Raw genomic sequence first — 18579 nt, 5'->3', positions numbered from 1 at the left:
AAGTCAAATTCCTTTGCTACTATGAAGTATGGCCCAATCCTGACATCACTGTGGATTTTGCCATTGACTTCAATGGGAGTATATTCAGCTCCTGTCTTTGTAAGATAGAGCTATATCAATAGATAGCAGTCTCATAGTAGCATCCCAGTTTTTTTCTTTTCCCCTGTTCTTCAAAAATCCTGAAACATTTTCAATTGGTTTCTGTTAGATTCAGTGAGTCAACTAGATTTTGGGACAGAGCCATGTATTATTTGCCTGGAGCTACTGATCCTCCAGTTTAAAACAACAGAGTCCAATAGAAACTAACACAGACCATCAGAAGGATTCTAATTGAATCTCTGGAAGTTTCATTAGGGAAGGCTTTGGAGTTTTATTCTTTATGTCATAAGGTTAGGAAATTCCAATGGAGTTCTTGCCCTTGATATTCCTTAACTAAACATTCATGCCTTACTTTCAGTTTCTGCAATAATAGAGGCTTTCCCTTCATATCTACTCCACCTGTGACTTTGAATCCATAGTCTTGGTCACTTTCCATTCAGATTTCTGCACAGCAAGTTATCATTTCCACTTGTACCTCTTCCCTATTTAAAATGTTTTTCATTTGTCCTAAATGTCAAAGCTAAGCTTTTTGCAAAATAGGAGCATTAGACATAATCAGCTCCATCTTCTTTTCTCATCTGATCATTCATTTCTCCAAAGTAATATAGTAGTCATGAAATTAGTTGCATTACAAGCCAAATCAAAGTGACATACCAACAGGGTGATACTAACATATTTCAGGTTCTCCTGAACTGCAGTCTGGCCTCTGATGTCTTATGAAGCCAAAGATCATGCAAGCTGTAGAGTCAGTCTTTTTCTTTCCTTTGAATCTTTTTCTTTCCTATTTTGTTACATTGTTTTTTCTGTAACACTTCTGAAGTGTGAATGATTGTGTGTTTAAATGATAGATAGATATGTAAATTTATATTAGGAAGGCACCATTAATCATTTCCCAACTAAAATTCTAAGTGAATCCGACCTTAAAAATTACATTATGTAACTCTGGATTGTGAAGCGTGTCAACAGAATGGGGAAGTAAATGTTGCTGACTGCCATCGAAAGTAGAGAAATTAGACTGGGGAGGCAGCCAACTGTAAAGTAACTAGGTATACAGGAGCTTTAGTGGAGTCTTTGGGCATGTCTACACTGACAGAGTTACAGCACCGGCAGTTACAGTGCCTCTCAGAAAGCGCTGAAGGGAAACTGCTGTTGTGTGTTCACACTGTCAGCTGCCTGCGCAATAGCATGTTCACACTTGTAGCACTTGCAGCGGTATTCAAAGCAGTGCACTCTGGGCATCTATCCCACAAAGCATCTCTTCCTCTTCTGCTGCTAAGAGCTGTGGGAAAGCGGAGGGAGTTGCAGGGCATCCTGGGTCCTGTCCCAATGCCCCGTGATGCATTGCTTCACATCCCAGCAATCCCTGTGCTTCTGTCCGCATTTGGCACCATCTTTCAAAGGTTTGTGTACTGCGCGCTCTGCCTCTTCGGTCTGCAGGAATGGATCCCACACTGCTGACCAGTATGCTGCTCGCTCTCACTAACATGTCACAAGTGGTAGTAGAGTTATTCCTTAAACTACAAAAGCAGGAGGAGTGTGACACCGATCTCGCTACACGTAGTAGCTATGACACAAGAATGCTTGTGGCATTCATGGAGGTGCTGACCACAGTGGAATGCCACTTTTAATGCTCAGGAAAAAAGTACTGAGTGGTGGGATCACATCGTGATGCACGTCTAGGATGACAAGCAGTGGCTGCAGAACTTTCAGCTGAGGAAAGCCACATTCATATGACTGTGTCATGAGCTCGCCCCTGCTTGGTCGCTAACCAGTTTGGAGTGGGAAAGTCGACCGTTGGACTCGTGTTGACGGAAGTGTGCAGGGCCATTAATCACATCCTGCTCCAAAAGACTGTGACTCTGGACAACATGCAAGACATTATGGATGGCTTTGCACAAATGGGCTTCCCTAACTGTGGAGGGTCAATAGATGCGACGCATATTCCAATTCTGGCACCAGACCACCTAGCCACCGAGTACATTATTCGGAAGGGGTATTTCTCTATGGTCCTGCAGGCGCTTGTGGATCACCATGAGCGGTTCACAGACATTAACACAGGCTGGTCCAGAAAGGTGCATGATGCACTGGCCTTTTCAGAAAACTGCAAGCAGCAACTTTCTTCCCGAACCAGAAGAACACTGTAGGGGAAGTTGAAATGCCCATTGTGATCCTGGGTGACCCTGCCTACCCCATAATGTCATGGCGTATGAAGCCATACATGGGGCACCTTGACAGCAGCAAGGTGCGGTTCAGCAACAGGCTGAGCAAGTGCAGAATGACTGTTGTGTGTGCTTTTGGACATTTAAAGGCCCGCTGGCGCTGGCTGTATGGGAAGCTGGACCTGGCCGATGACAATATTCCTATGCTTATAGCTGTGTGCTGTACACTCCATACTATTTGTGAAGGGAAGGGTGAAAGCTTCACTCAGGGCTGGACTGCTGATGCTCAGTGCATGGAGGCTGAATTTGAACAGCCAGAGAGACCAGGGCTACTAGAGGGGTGCAGCACAGGGCCATAAAGATAAGGGAGGCCTTGAGCCAGCAATTTGAAGCTGAAAGCCACTAATATTCGTTGCTATGCTCAGGAGTGCAGTGCTTGTAATGCTAGGAGGTGATCGTGATTGTTGCAAATGATACACTATGAAGGTTTAAGAAAATTACCTGTTGCTTTGCAGGGCTCTGTTTGCTTTCAATTAATAGAATAATAATTGCTTTCAAACCAACACAATTCATTTATTAAAAAACAACCAGAGGAGAGAGACAGACAAACAAAAACCCATCAGCACTGAGAGGGATGGGGGAAGGGAGGGTCCCAGGAGTAGGTGGGATCTTGGGATTGTTAAAGATTTGTGTATGTCCAGGTATCATCTCCAACCTTCTCCTTTGGAGTACTGTACTTCAGCAGGGATAAACTGCAGAGGGATGGATGTTGAGTGAAGTGGGTACTGGGAGTCCGCAGGGCTGGACTGTGATGGGGGAGGAGTGGAATGCCGCGGGTACAGACTGGAGCCAGGAGGTTGATAGGAGTGTGTTGGCAGTGTCTGGGGGGCAGATGGGAATGAGTTTTACGACAGTGGCTGCTGGGGAGGGTGGGTGCGGAGCTGCTGGGTTTGCAACAGAGAGACCACTGATTCAGTGATTTAAAACACAGCCACTATTCACCTACCTGTCACTAGCTGGCTGACCCCAGGCAAGCACACATGAGCACAAGACCCCCAAAATGGTGAGTAACCACGGGGGCGGGGAAATCAGTGTTCCAGGACTGTACTGTACACTGGGCATGTGGCTGTTGGGGAGAGCCAGCACTGTAGGCAGAGCCTTATAATCATTCCTGTCCCCACGTTTTTCACAGGCTGTGTTCATTATGGAAGATATTTTGCTGCTGAGGGTGAGCAGGGAAACAACGGAGGGTCTTCTCCAAGACTGCAGCTTCCGCCCTGGCCCTTATGCGGCTCACCTGTGTGCAGCAATGGTTCCCCTCCCCCCTGTGATGGCAGAGTGGCACAGGAATGTTACCTTTAATGGGGCAAGAAACAAAGCCGCTCTGCCAAAGAACTTGCGGCAGCGGATTGCCCATGAGCATTTCCTGGAGATCCAGGGAAATTCTCTTGAAGTGAGGGAGTCAATCAACACCCTGTTTCACAGCTCTGACTAGGCTGGTATGCACATCATACAGACACAAGCCTGCACCCCTCCTGCAACAACTCGCTTCAGTGATTCCCAAAATCAAAGCCACTTACCAAGGGCCTCTTCTCCTGTTTGCACTTCACCAAGATCCGACAGCTGTGACTGGCTAGTCTCCTCTGGGGTAGAGAAGAGACCCTGGCTGCATGCATCTCTGGCCTCTGAGTCATCTTCTACCTCTGGGTCCCTCACCCCCTCTACATCCTCGTCCAAGGTTTCCTCCTGCTGGCTCGGTTCACTGTCGACTGGCACATGAGCCACCAAAGTATCCACAGTGGCCTTTGCAGTAGAGGTGGGGTCGCCACTGAGTATTGTGTCCAGCTCTTTGTAGAACTGGCAGCTCATGGGCACAGCACTGGAGCGGCTGTTTGCCTCCCATGCCTTGTGGTAGGTGTTCCGCAGCTCCTTCACTTTGACCCTGCACTGAAGTGTGTCCTGGTCATGGCCCCTTTCTGTCATGCATCGTGAAATCTGTCTGTAGGTATCATAATTCCTATGGCTGGTGTGCAGCTGGGACTGGACAGCCTCTTCTTCCCAAATGCTGATGAGTTCCAGCAGCCCAGCATTGCTCCAAGCGGGGGATCGCCTGGTGCATGGAGCAGGCATGGTCACCTGGAAAGATGAGCTGAGACCATCTGCATGCATCACCGAGCAAACAGGAAGGGGACTTTGAAAATTCCCAAGGAATTTAAGGGTTGGGGATGATGGTTGGTCATCTGAGGGCAGGGCAGTAGAGTTCAAACCGATGACCAGAGAGGCAAGAACAAGCATTGTGGGACACCTCCCAGGGTGTCTACACTGGAATCATGGTGCTCTACCCTGGCACAGAAAGCTCTACGCCTCTCATCGGGGCGGGTTTTTTACAGCACTGCAACTGTGCAGTTTCTGCGCACTAAGTGGCTTGGCAATGTGTACGCATCAGGAGTTACAATGCAAAAAGCTGCTTTACTGGGCAGAAACTTGCCAGTGTAGACAAGGCCTAAGTATCATTTCTAAGGCTGTGATGTAAAACAACCACCTTCTTTAGTTGGTTAGTATTTGTAAGAACTGATCACATGCTGTATTAACCTCATGATTTGATTATTGGGTGCATTCATTTCATAACCTGATTAACTGGTGATTCAATTCAGTATCATTATTACTTTACTGACAATTCCAATTGTGACCTTGATTTGATTATTGTATTGTGTAAGTCTTATTTAGTATATTAGTTAACCTTAGCAAGAAGTTTAATTGATTTTAAGTTTATTTTGTTTATTAAAAACCATGCAGAGACAGTTCTTTATTCAAATTTGCAACTGGTCCAGTAACTTTGAGAGCAAAGTAATTTAGCTAAGTTTCTGAGAGCCCATTCTCTTTTAAGTTTTCCCAAATAAATGCCTTCAAAGTTGACATTTCCCTTGCTTGTCTCAGTTCAAAGGTGAATTTGACTGGATGGTTTGACCAATTAAAAATGAGTTTGTTTGGTTTTTAGTACTTTTCTGACATATTCCAATCAGAAGAGTCATGCTCACATAACCCAGAAGATAGAAATAACCCAGAAGATAGAAATAACCCAGAAGATAGAAATAACCCAAAGCTGATTTTATAAATTCCAATGTGATTAAGTATTTTAGTGTGGCCTCCTCCAAAGCACCTCCCTCAGGGCCTGGATGAGTCTGCAGCACCCATTTGTCAAATCTCCCCCTCTTCAGGGCTCCACAGCTATGCTCTCAACAAATCAGTCTTGCAGGCCTTTCTGGCAGGCTCTATTTATTTTCCAGGAAACACCAAAAGCAAAATGAGGGGGAAAAACCCAGCATAAGGCCATTTAACCTGCTGGCCTTAGTTTCTGCCCTCAGGGTCTTTTCTCCAAGGCTACTGTCAGGCCTCCTGTCTCTGGCAGTCACTGAAGTTCCTGCAACTCTCACAGCCCCTCTTCCACTTCATGCTGCTCCATAGGGAACCAGCTATTCCTGCTCACGTGTGCCTGTTTAATAACTATGGTTGGTTGGGTCCTGGGCCACTAGTCTTTAAGGGGACAAACCACAGTTACACACTCCCTCCTCTGCACAACCCCTGAGAACCTTGCTCATCTCAGGACAAGTTCTAGCTTCTTTACTCAATTCTCTGATGCCTTCAGCTTCGTGACTGTGAGGTCTGGGTACGAATAGACTCTTGCTCCCTTCCAGTTCGCTGACCATCATGAGCAGGTGAACTCTCTCTTGGGTCACCTGATACTCCTCAGCTAATTGCTCTCACATACCCTGAAAGGGGGTTGGAATTACCCGCAATTCTTTTGTTTCCTCAAGGCCCAGTGTCTGGGTGGACACTATTCTTTCTCGCATTTCTCTGGATGACTAATCATTTCCCTGAGGTCTCCATTCTCAAAAAGGAAAGTCCTTAACATATGTGCTCCCATCCCACAGAGGAAGTATACTTTGGAGGGACTCTTCTTCCTCCATGGAGAGGATAACTTTTTAGGAGAAGACCCCAGCCTCCCTACATAGCTGAAGTAACACCCCATGAAGTCACATTCCATAAGAAGACTGATCACCCAGTAATGTCCCAACTTCCCCCAGTAAAAATAATACCAGGGTTTCTCTGCCATTCCATAGGGCTTTTTTTTTTTTTTTTTTACCAATCAGTGAGAATAAGTGTGCTGATCTCTCCTTCCAAAGCCCCATGGCCAGGGGTAGCCTTAACATCCTTCTTAAGCAGGCTTTTCAACACAGCTCCCCACCCCCAGTGAGGGTATCCCCATTACTGATCTTCCTCCCAAATTGGGTACTCCTGGCCTGGCCCATCACTCCAGATGCTCAGCTCCAGCTGCCCTCTCGTGAAACCAAGCTAACAGACAGCTTTGGAGGCACAGGTGCACTGGATACTACTTCCTCTTAAAGGGACCAGTCACCCAGTGACAGAAATTTTCCTCCATCTCTCTTTCCTGATAGCCCTTCAGCTTCTGCACAGCTTCACCTTCCTTCCTCGGTGAGAGGTAGTCTCAGCTTCTGCCAACTATGCCAGTGTTATAGGGTTGCTGGCTCCAGGACACACACTTGTGGCCTAAGGTAGCTCTGCCAGCACCCAGCCTCAGTTTCCTTCTTCTTCAGCCTTTTAAGTTCACAGCCCTCCAGGGTTGGTGTGAGCGTTCAGGAAGGCTTCCTTTGCTGAGTTATAATGCTGCCACTCACTTTCCCCTTGCATCAGGAGCCCACAGCACTCTTTCAGAGCAGGGTTAGAATTAAAGCAGTTCCCCTCCTTGGATCAGGAGTTACAGTCCTCCTCTCAGGGTGAGTTAAAGCATAAGCAGTCGCAGTCTCTCTCTTTCTCTCTCTCTGTCTCTTGACACCAGGCATTTACAGCCCCCATTTTGGGGCTGGGTTGTAATTCCTGCCAACTGCATGTCTCAGCCATCTTCATACTTTTCATACCCTTTCATCTTTCATACTCAGCCCTTTTACCTTAAAGAGATCAGCAGGTAGGCTTCCTCCTCCTCCTATCATCACCCCTTTATGAGAGAGATGGGCAACATAGATACTGACCTTCTTCCCTGGCAGGGGTGGCTCTAGACATTTCACTGCCCCAAGCAGGACGGCATGCCGCGTGGGGCGCTCTGCCGGTCACCAGTCCCGCGGCTCCGGTGGACCTCCCGCAGACGTGCCTGCGGATGCTCCACCGAAGCACCCGCCTACACTGCATATACACTGTATTCTCTGTTCTTGGTTTCCCTTTGAAATTGATTTTTTTTAAGTATTATTGTTGATGTTATTAAGATACAGGAGAAAAAGTATCAGAAGTGCAATGTGGCTGGGCTAAGGCACAGAATCACAGGGTTAGAAGGGACTGCAAGGGTCATCTAGTCTAACCCCTTGCCAAGATGCTGGCATCTACAGATGCCTTACATTTGGGGATATTTTTTATATTTATGACACTTATATCTATGTGTGTTAGTTCTTTTAATTCAGGGGTTCTCAACCTCTTTTTAATCTTACCTACCACTTTTTTTTTATTTGGAGCCCCATTCCTCTTACAAAATGGGACTTTACAGTGTTATCTAAATGGCACTGGGGCAGTAATTCCCATAAAGGTGATTCTATTTCAAATAAATCCTGATCTCTATCTGTGCAGAGGAGGGGAAACGTTCTAAAAGCACATATCTTACTATCCACAAAGTTTTCAGAGTGGTATTTCTTAATTACAGAATCGAAGAGTGCTAGTGGGTACTGACCCCATGTGCCATCTAGCAATGCCACTCATTTAAATTTGGCCCGATTGCGTCTCTACCATGGTGGAAGGATAGCTGGGCCAAACCTCAGTGGTGTAGCAATCCCATGTGCCACTCATTCAAATCCATTTGTTATGGAGAGGCAGCCAAGCCAAATTTGAGTGAATGGCATTGTGACCCCATGAGTGAGTGGGAAGCTCGCCATTCCCCTTTAGAAAGTTTGTCATGGCAAACCCCCTGTGTGCGCCCCTGGTTCAGAACTGTTCTAATTTAATTTATCCTCCTGTATGATATGATATTCAAACTCATATAATTTATCCTGCTAGCCTACTCACATCAGTAGCAACATACAATAGTGTACATTATGGGCCAGTTCCTGTTGCCATCATGCTCAGAGTTTTGCCATTGATTTCACTGGGAGCAGGATCATTCTCTGAGTAGACAGCCCTGCAGATAAATTCGCTTGCCTCTAAAGCGTGGGGCACAGGTATCTTGATGGAAGATTCTCTGCACCTTGAAGTCTTTAAACCAGGATTTGAGGACTTCGGTGGCTCAGACATAGGTTTCATACAGGAGTGGGTGGGCGAGATTCTGTGGCCTGCGTAGTGCAGGAGGTCAGACTATATGATCATAATGGTCCCTTCTGACCTTAAAGTCTATGATTTTTCACGCAGCAAAAAAGTAAAGGCATTTCAAAATTCAGATTTGTATTCAGGTTTTGTATACCCAAAGTTAATGGTTGTTCAGTTCAGTGGTTTGGTTTTAAAATTACTCTAGGGAAAAAGTTTTACTATTATTGTTCAGGAACATTTAATTTGCCATATTGGATCAGACCCGGTTTACCTTGTACAGTGTTGCTGATAGTTGTCAGTTCCAGGTGCCTTAGAGGAAGGCGAAAGAGTCCAGCAATAGGCAGATGTGGGATAATGAATCCCTGTGAAGCTTTCAGCCTACTCCCCAATACTTAGAGGTTGATTTAAGAACTGAAACATAAAGAGTTTATTTATTTCTTATTTGTTGTACAAGAACATTTTAAACAGGATCTCAAGACCAGGAAGGATCCCTCCTGCAGTATATGCTTGATGAAAGTTCAAGATGTTCTGAAGAAACTTCAAAAAGCAATTTATGAATTTTTTATGCTCCTAGTTCCCTGCTTGGCCTGACACGTCTTAGCAGCCCTTCCCTCCTACCTCCAAGCTATATGAAATGTATTCAGATATCCTTTTTGGCAGTTGTGGGAGAAACCTCTGTAATTATTTGTCATGCAGAATTAGAAACCAGAGTTTGAAATGCTGCATTTGCTTTTTATGTGCTTGTTTACAGCAAAATTTCAATATAACAATAAAGACAAACAAGTGATGGATGATTGTTATATAAGGTAAGCTAGTGCAAAAATCAGAAATATGATGACCCTATCACAATGGGTCTGCACAATACAGTGAATTTTCTGAAAAGAGTCAGCTAGTAAACAGAAGAGAAAAATGTTTTTCTGACATTTTAGGTATAGTTTTGATTAGAAACGGACAACGTAGTCTTTGGCTGTTTGCAGTGTGCCAACCAGACCCTCTTCTGTTTGAGGCTCTGCAAAAGCTGGCTGTGGGAATTCAAACTGAATAATTACAACATTACCCTGTGAATGAAATCCCCTGCTACTACTCCTAACATATCAAAGAACAAACAGCAGCAGTAGGGGAGTTGTTCTGGATGATTTCATATGATACCAGATCAATGCAAGGAAATGCTCCCCCAGCACTTACAGCCTGACTCTGAGCCCTGTGGAGGGACTGGGGCCCAGGACACTTGCTGTAAGTGCCTCTTCCCTTGCAGCCACCTCATCTGCTCAGAGTCAAGTCACCAGCTCCTGCGGGGAGCGGGGAAGAGAAGTGCAGCAGGAAGGCGCTGGGGCTGTGGGTGAGCTGGGCACAGTGCAAGCAACCCTCACTTTCGCTAAAAAGCCAGCTGGGGCAGCAGGAGAAGCCGGTGACACCCTAATTAGCTCTTGTAAACCCAGTTCAGCCTGGGGAGTCCTGCAATGACATGAGACACAGGGAGGCTGAGATGGGCCCAGAGCCACTGGCACCAGCAAAGCTGGGGGGAGAACCCAGAAGTCCTGACTCCCAGCCCCCCTGCTCTAACCCACCAGACCCCACTCCCCTCCCAGAACCAGGGGAGAACCCAGGAGTCCTGGCTTTGATTCCCTCCCACCTCTGCTGTCATCCACTAAATCCTGCCTCCCTGTCATGCTATAATAAATGAGCCCAAAAAGGGCACTGGCCCCCTGGCACCTCCAGGGAATTGTGGGGGCCGGGAGGGGGAGTGTCAGTCTGGAGAGTAAAGTGCCTCCCCAGCTGGTGAGTGGCAGAGGAATGGAGGGTTCAGGACAGGGGAATCTGGGATAAGGGTGTCTCTCCCCCGGTCAGTGAGTGACAGAGGGATTGGGGATTTACTTGTTAACATGGCATCAGGAAATGGAGTTGAACAGAGAAAGGAGGGAGATTGCAACAAACATCAACAAAACAAATGGTGGAGGCTTCAGGCCATTGTCCCAGAATCAAACATGGGTTGTCATTATCTATTCTGAATTCAGTTTTGTGGCTCCTGCTATGTGCTATAAATATGTTGATAAATAAATAAAGTAAGAAAAATGCAACACATATGGTGATTTTTAGCTTATAGCAGGGCCGCCCAGAGGATTCCGGGGGCCTAGGCTCTTCGGCGGTGGGGGACCCCCACTTCGGCAGTAATTCGGTGGCGGGGGGTCCTTCCAGTCCGGGACCCGCCGCCGAAGTGCCCCAAAGACCTGCGGTGGGGGCCCACCGCCGCCAAATTACCACCGAAGCGGGACCCGCCACTAAAGTGCAGCCAGGTCTTCGGCAGTAATTCGGCGGCGGGGGGCCCCCACAGCGGGTCTTCGGGGCACTTTGGAGGCAGGTCTCGGAACGTAAGGTCCCCCTGCCGCCAAATTACCGCCGAAGACCCGGCTGCACTTTGGCGGCGGGTCCCGCTTTGGTGGTAATTCGGCAGCGGTGGGTCCTTTCGCCCCGGAGCGGAAGGACCCCCCGCTGGCAAAGACCGGGACCGGAAGAAGCTCCGGGGGCCCTGCTCCAGGGGCCCCGAAAAACTCTCGTGGGGGCCCCTGCTGGGCCTGGGGCCTGGGGCAAATTGCCCCACTTGCCCCCCCCCTGGGAGGCCCTGTATATAAGGCTTGATTATGCAATGTGCTGAGCTACATGAATTCATAATAGAGGCAATGGGAGCTGGATGCACTCGCCTCTAAAAGTGTGAGAATGTACAGCTCTTCAGGTAACGCTCATTGCATCATCTGAGCCCCTCATGCTGCTGGGCCACTCAGTGAAATTAAATATAGGGATTTAAAGATGCTCAGTTGTTTCCATCTCTGTGTTTATTGGCCTATTCCTAGGTGTATATTTCAGTATGTTCTGTATAGACTTCACAACGTCTATTTTGGCAGAATTCCTCTGTTCTCTTTTCCTGGATAAAGGAACTCAATGAACACCAAGGGACCAACTGAAACTCATACTAGATGCTGACACAGATGCATAACAGAATTTCCGTGAGTCTGGGGTTCCCCTGTTATTTGTTCGCTTTTCTATGAAGAGGTCTCAGAGGAAGGCAAAGTGGCTGTTGTGGACTGGCATTCCCTCCATTTGGAAGGACTCAAGAGATATTCTCTTTTACTGTATCATTACAAGTTGATAATGAAAACAAATACAGGCAAATGAAAGCTATCGTTCTGGTCCCCAGACATCTGACTGGCCTTAAGTCTGCCAAAACCAGTCACCAGTGGCATTATTACAATTGCAAGTGCGCAATACTCATGCTCCTGATCCATTTGCTGCATCATCTGATGCATTTGTTGCTGTAATAATCAGTCCTTTGTTGCATGTTACCGCTCACCAACCCATTAGTTCCAAAGGGAGAAGGTAACTATTAATGTGATTACTGAATGATAGCACAGTGGGTGCCTCCAAAAATTAAGTGCTAGTCTCTTGTCTTCTTTAGTGTCTTGAAAATTACAATCAGTGGTATGATGTCAGCAGTCCCTCATCTGCTAGGTTGGGATAAAGAAGATGTGCATCTTTTTTTCAGGCTTAAACTTGGTTCCTTTCATTTGTGGCAGACAAGGAATGTTCCTAGCATAACAGCATGATACAATGTATGAGGTCAAATGATTGCAGCACTGGATCTTGTCCAAGAGGTGACGATAGCTGGATCGCTTGGTAATAGAGACCAATATAATTAAATTTAACATCCCTGTGGCGGGGAAAATACCACAGCAGCCCAACACTGTAGCATTTAATTTCAGAAAGGGGGACTACACAAAAATGAGGAAGTTAGTTAAACAGAAATTAAAAGGTAGTGCCAAAAGTGAAATCCTTGCAAGCTGCATGGAAACTTTTGAAAGACTTCATAATAGAGGCTCAACTTAAATGTATACCCGAAATTAAAAAACATAGTAAGAGAACCAAAAAAGTGCCACCATGCTAAACAACAAAGTAAAAGAAGCAGTGAGAGACAAAAAGGCATCCTTTAAAAAGTGGAAATTAAATCCTAGGAAGGAAAAAAGAAAGGAGCATAAACTCTGGCAAATGAATTGTAAAAATATAATTAGGAAGGCCAAAAAAGAATTTGAAAAACAGTTAGCCAAAGACTCAAAAAGTTATAGCAAAAAAAAAATTAAGTACTTCAGAAGCAGGAAGCCTGCTAAACCACCAGTGAGGCCACTGGATGATCGAGATGCTAAAGGAGCTCTCAAGGATGATAAGACCATTGCAGAGAAACTAAATGAATTCTTTGCATCGGTCTTCACGGCTGAGAATGTGACGCAGATTTCCAAACCTGAGCCATTCTTTTTAGGTGACAAATCTGAGGAACTGTCACAAATTGAGTTGTCATTAGAAGAGGTTTTGGAATAAATTGATAAACTAAACAGTAATAAGTTACCAGGACAATATGGTATTCACCCAAGAGTTCTGAAGAAATTCAAATGTGAACTTGCAGTACTACTAACTGTCATCTGTAACCTCTCATTTAAATTAGCTTCTGTACCAAATGACTGGAGGACAGCTAATGTGACACCAATTTCTAAAAAGAGCTCTAGAGGTGATCCCTGCAATTACAGGATGGTAAATCTGACTTCAGGCAAACTGGTTGAAACTATAGTAAAGAACAAAATTGTCAGACATATAGATGAACATAATTTGTTGAACAGTCTACATGGTTTTTATAAAGGGAAATCATGCCTCACCAATCTACTGGAATTTGTTGAGGGGGTCAACAAGCACATGGACAAGGCAGATCTAGTGGATATAGTGTACTTAGATTTTCAGAAAGCCTTTGACAAGGTCCCTCACCAAAGGCTCTTAAGCAAAGTAAGCTGTCATGGGATAAGAGGAAAGGTCCTCTCATAGATTGGTAACTGGTTAAAAGATAGGAAACAAAGGGTAGGAATAAATGGTCAGTTTTCAGAATGGAGAGAGGTAAATAGTGGTGTCCTGCAGGGGTCTGTACTGGGCCCAGTCCTATTCAACATACTCATAAATGATCTGGAAAAAGGGGTAAACAATGAGGTAGCAAAATTTGCAGATGATACAAAACTACTCAAGATAGTTAAGTCCCAAGCAGACTGCGAAGAGCTACAAAAGGATCTCATAAAACTGGGTGACTGGGAAACAAAATGCCAGATGAAATTCAATGTTGATAAAGGCAAAGTAATGCACATTGGAAAACATAATCCCAACTACACATATAAAATGATGGGGTCTAAATGAGCGGTTACCATTTAAGAAAGAGATCTTAGAGTCATTGTGGATAGTTCTCTGAAAATATCCACTCAGTGTGCAGCAGCAGTCAAAGAGCGAACAGAATGTTGGGAATCATTAAGAAAGGGATAATTAAGAAGACTGAAAATATCATATTGCCTCTAGATAAATCCATGGTACACCCACATGTTGAATTCTGCGTGCAGATGTGGTTGCCCCATTTCAAAAAAAATATATTGGAATTTGAAAAGGTTCAGAAAGGGCCAGCAAAAATGATTAAGGGAATGGAATGGCTGCCATTTTAGGAGAGTTTAATAAGACTGGGACTTTTCAGCTTGGAAAAGAGATGGCTAAGGGGAGATATGACTGAGGTCTATAAAATCATGACTGGTGTAGATAAAGTAGATAAGGAAGTGTTGTTTACTACTTCTCACACAAGAACTAGGGGTCACCAAATGAAATTAATAGGCAGCAGGTTTAAAACAAACAGAAGGAGATATTTTTTCACAGAACACACAGTCAACATGTGGAACTCCTTGCCAGAGGATGTTGTGAGACCAAGACTATAACAGGGTTCAAAAAAGAACTAGATAAATTCATGGAGGATAATTCCATCAATGGCTATTGGCAGGGATAGTGTCCCTAGCCTCTGTTTGCCAGAAGCTGGGAATGGGCAACAAGGGATGGATCACTTGATGATTATCTGTTCTGTTCATTCTCTTTGGGGCACCTGGCACTGGTCACTGTTGGAAGACAGGATGGGCTAGGTGGACCTTTGGTCTGACCCAATATGGCCGTTCTTATGTTCTTATTGAACAATAATGAAATTGCATACATATTAAGAAAGGCTATTAAATAATGGCATTGAAGGGAAATTACATCAAATATACAAAAGGAACATCACTATATGTTGTTCCAAAATTACTCAGACAATGGGGGACAGCAATGGAACAGGGCAAACACCATGATGAGTCAGATTACAGATACTGACTCAGATTACAAATATCCCTAGCCCTGTCTTTTTATCCAGATAATCGTAACTCTAGATTTTCATCTTCAGAGTCATAAACTGAGCATAGGAAGTGATGACAGATTTTTGCTGGCATACATTAGATTCCAGACCACAAGAGCTGCTAATTAGACAGGTCATTCTGTGCTGATCCTAGCCTTGCTAGCAAGCAGCCAGTCTTCAGATTAGCTATAATTACTGTTTGTGGGATGAAAAAAACACCTGTTTAAACCCAGTCAATATCTACTTGCAGATACAGAGCCTCTTTTTCACCTATTTGTGTAGCTCTGACTCTATAAAACATGGCTAATTCATAGTCTTTCCTGGCTCAGCTTTTCCATCACTGAGTCTAGGTACAAAAATTTCACTTTCCAACTCAGCCTCTTCTCATTGTCTTCTGCACTTCCAGGTCTAGTCTCTCTCTCCCTGCCATCTGGCAGCCCCTCCTTGAGTGCCCTTCTGCAGCCGGCTGCAGCATGACAGTTGTGCCCAGTCACTGTTTCCCCATCATTTGCCTTTAGAAAGGGATAAAATCTCTCTCAATACCCAGTACAGAGTCCTGCTTTTGGGTATAATCTAATCATATATACCTGTGCAATAGTTCTCCAGAACCTTTGTAATAAAACCATTCTTCAACTGTCACAACACAAAGACACAGCAGGTTTTTCCCATTTCCCTCTTCAGGGATGTCACCTCCAAATCATCTGCCCAAGAGTCAATAGCAGCACTTTGTTCCTTGTTCCTTTTGCCCAAGATCCAGGACCCGACACTGTGAGCCTCCCTGCCTGAGTGTGACCAGCCTCCCTGCAGCCTCAAGGGCTCCTGGTCCTGCAGTGCTCCAGTTCTCCTGCCTTGGCTCACAAGGTTTCACCCTCCCACAACAATCTTCTTGCTTCCATGCTTGGCTTCCCCTGCACAAGCTGGATCTTCCCCTTTTCCTAGGGGACACTGCCTGAGCCTTCTGCTTATCTGGGGTCCCCAGCTTTGGTCAGTTTATACCAATCACTTTTCTCCAAGCTCCTCACTGGCAGCTCACAGTAATGTCCTCCTTCAGCTCTTAATCTCAGGCAACTCTGTGCTGCTCCTTTCTGGTTCTCTAAATCTCTGACTCTCCAGGCCTCCTTCCAACTTGCCCTCTGTTAAGCCATATTGGGGGAGTCAGTGACCAATCACAAGTGCACTGGCCTCTTTCTTCTTAAAGAGCCAGGGTCACACTGTTACAACCCACTTTTCCTCCTCTCCTGTGCATAGGCAGATTTTGGAGGGGAGGGCATTGCCCCCCAAATTGCAAGCCTCAGGCAGGCAGCCTGAGTGTGCAATGTAATGAGTTCTGCAGAGGAGACAGGAGACTGCTGCTCCCAGCTTGTGCCAAGGCAAGGAGTCAGAATTTAGTTTATAAATAGAGTGATTAACAGGTGTTTAAGAAAAGAAAGGGATGTTAGGATGTTTCCTAAACTTAAAAGATCTGTTCCAAGCTTGGTGAACTGCAAAAAGTAAGTAGCCTAAATGATAGAAAATAAATGTAGGGGGGAGGTTACTAGTGGAGTTCCTCAGGAATCAAGTGTTGGGACCAATCTTATTTAACATTTTTAATTACTGACCTTAGCATAAAAGTGGAAGTGTGCTAATAAAATTTGCAGATGACACAAAGTTGGGAGGTATTGCCAATATGGAGGAGGACCAGAATATCATACAAGAAAATCTGGATGACCTTGTAAACTGGAGTAATAGAAATGGGAAGAAATTTAATAGTGCAAAGTGAAAGGTAATGCATTTAGGACTAACAACAAGAATTTTTGCTATAAGCTGGGGACTTATCAGAAGTGACATAGGAGGAGAAAGACGTGAGTGCATTGGTTGATCACAGGATGACTATGATGTGGCCACGAAAAAAGGCTAATGTGGTCCTGGGGTGCATCTGGCAAGGTATTTCCAGTAGAGACTGGGGACTGCTAGTACCATTATAGAAGACAATGGTGAGACCTCATGTGGAGTACTGTGTGCAATTCTGGCCTCTCATGTTTGAGAAAGATGAATTCAAACTGAAACAGGTGCAGAGAAGGGCTACTAGGATGATCTGAGGAATGGAAAACCTACCTTATGAGAGGAGACTCAGAGAGCTTGGCTTATTTAGCCTAACCAAAAGAAAGTTGAGGGGAGATATGATTGCTCTCCATACATCAGAGGGATAAATATCAGGGAGAGAGAAGAGTTTATTTAAGTTAAGCACCAATGTGGATCCCAGAATAAATGGATATAAACTGTCCATCAACAAGTTTAGGCTTGAAATAAGGTGAAGGTTTCTAACCATCAGAGGAGTGAAGTTCTGGAACAGCCTCCCAAATGGAGCAGCGGGGGCAAAAAACCTAACTGGCCTCAAGACTGAGCTTGATAAGTTTATAGAGGGAGTGGTATGTTAGGACTGCCTACAATGGCATGTGGCCCACTGGTGATTGCCTGTAGCAAAAATCCCCAGTGGCTGGAGACGGGACAGTAGATGGGGAGGGCTCTGAGTTACCACAGAGAATTCCTTCCCAGGTATCTTTCTGGTGGGTCTTGCCCACATGCTCAGGGCCTAACTGACAACCCTATTTGGGGTCGAGAAGGAATTTTCCCCTGGGTCAGATTGGCAGAGACCCTGGTGGTTTTTCACTTCCTCTTTAGAATGGGGCATGGGTCACTTGCAGGTTTAAACTAGTATAAATGGTGAATTCCCTTGAAGTCTTTAAACCATGGTCTGAGGACTTCAGTAACTCAGCCAAAGGTTAGGGGTGCAGGAGGTCAGACTAGATGATCACGATGGTCCCTTCTGACTTCAGTAAGCGTATCTGAGTAAGAATATACATTACAATTTTAAACCTAATCAGTGTCCCTTAAGTGACTTGCCACAAGATGTCTGAACATGTTAGTATTAGAGCTCAGAGGGTCTAATATTTATTTAATTTTCTTTCATGATATAGGAATCAGATACAGTACTCCTGACAGATAATTTCTGAATACCTCCCCCACACCCCAGATTAGAGTTTTCAGGTTTTCAGTTGCCCACGTAACTCCTGGAACCATGGTTAAAGTTGCCTCTTCCTCCCCCCTTTCCCCCCCCAAAATCTGAAATGGCATCATAAGCCGGCATGGATTCCCCCCCACCCCCGGCAAAATATAGAAGTCAAACTATGCCTGTGTTCCTGTGCTATGCTTCTGTCCATGGTAGGCGGAGTCTAGACTTCTAGGTTTTCCTCTTGGAAACAGGAGAGGGCCAAATTCTCTCCTGTGCTGAAATCCACAGGAGAGGGTGGGGAAACAAAAAGGCTGTTATGACTCCATGATGTTCTGTGCTGGCTCTGACATAGGTTAGAGCATGCTGGAACTAGAATCCCTGCACATCAGCTGGATAACAATCCTTTCCCCAGTGAATCATTGTTCTATTCTTCCTACACTTTCTACTCCTTTTAGAATTGTGGTTTTCATCCCTAGCATTGTGTTAGAATTTTTCTGATTTGTGTTCTATTTACCATACCTACAGCACTTCTGCTTCTATAGCCCACTACTCTCCTGCCTAAGTCAGAACCTAGATTATGTTAATGATATTACGGTTCTAGCCCCTACCACTACTACACATTCTTCAAAATGCACTTTTTAAAAATCTCTCTCTATTTTTAGCTTCAAATATTGTGACCTTGCTGACAATGAAACACATCAAGAGCCACCAGTGCACTCCCTTTTACTCTCTAGTTCTGTCTGAATTTGATCATTTCTAGTTATATGATCTACTTGTTCAACCAGTTTGGTGTTTTCTGTGAA

At 45.0% G+C, this 18579-nt stretch overlaps 1 long non-coding RNA gene across 2 annotated transcripts in view; it reads right to left on the bottom strand.

Annotated features, from left to right (window-relative positions):
- LOC120408380 overlaps positions 1-8964 on the bottom strand; it is a 31626-nt gene extending 22662 nt beyond the window's left edge. For both annotated transcript variants that reach the window (XR_005600658.1, XR_005600656.1), the window contains exon 1: positions 8833-8964. This is a non-coding gene — a long non-coding RNA (uncharacterized LOC120408380). The remainder of the gene's footprint in view (positions 1-8832) is intronic.
- Positions 8965-18579: the final 9615 nt, after the last annotated feature.

This window comes from Mauremys reevesii, linkage group 6 (assembly GCF_016161935.1).
Source record: "Mauremys reevesii isolate NIE-2019 linkage group 6, ASM1616193v1, whole genome shotgun sequence".
NCBI classification, from domain to species: Eukaryota; Metazoa; Chordata; order Testudines; family Geoemydidae; genus Mauremys; species Mauremys reevesii.
This window is presented reverse-complemented; position numbering and strand designations above follow the sequence as displayed.